This window comes from Calidris pugnax, unplaced genomic scaffold (assembly GCF_001431845.1).
Source record: "Calidris pugnax isolate Ruff unplaced genomic scaffold, ASM143184v1 scaffold31, whole genome shotgun sequence".
Lineage (NCBI taxonomy): Eukaryota > Metazoa > Chordata > Aves > Charadriiformes > Scolopacidae > Calidris > Calidris pugnax.
Window position 1 is genome coordinate 8,675,052 of NW_015090786.1, and position 510 is coordinate 8,675,561.

General features: G+C 65.1%; 2 protein-coding genes across 6 annotated transcripts in view; one reads left to right on the top strand and one right to left on the bottom strand.

The window, feature by feature from the left end:
• The window catches only part of MACROD2 (MACRO domain containing 2), an 897,605-nt gene that overhangs the window by 116,956 nt on the left and 780,139 nt on the right, over positions 1–510 (top strand). The window lies entirely within an intron of this gene.
• The window catches only part of FLRT3 (fibronectin leucine rich transmembrane protein 3), a 13,597-nt gene that overhangs the window by 12,808 nt on the left and 279 nt on the right, over positions 1–510 (bottom strand). The window lies entirely within an intron of this gene.

A 510-nucleotide genomic window follows, 5' to 3' on the forward strand; every position in this document is an offset into this window, starting at 1 on the left:
ATTCTTTCTGAACGCCTCTGCGACCATTTTGTTGCCCGTCTCCTCGCCCGCGGACGCGGTGGGTGGGGAGGGGGCACAAACGCTCTCGCTTTTTTTTATTTTTTTAATTTTTTATTTAATATATGCAGCAATGGGGGGGGGGGAAGTTTCCAAACCAAGGGAGAAATGCGGGGTACGGGCAGGAATATTTCCCCTCCCACCCCTCCCGGTTAAAAGGAAGGGCTGGGGTCCCAGCATAGGCGGGGAGCCCGGTGGCGGTGCCCCTCCGCCCCCGCGGAAGGCGGTTTTGCGCTCTTTCTCCCGCGGCCGGCGCAAGGCTGGCGCAGCGCACGGGCAGTTTCGGGAGCAGCCGGCTCTGTCCCCCGTCCCCCCCCTCAAAGTATACGGTGGGGACTTGTGGGTGGGCAGAGGCTGCAGCCGCGGAGTGTTGGGGTGTCCGCCGCGCTCCTACGCGCCCTGCCGCGCAGCCAGCGGGGCGCTCCCCTCCGCAGCGCCGTGCCCGCACCCCGG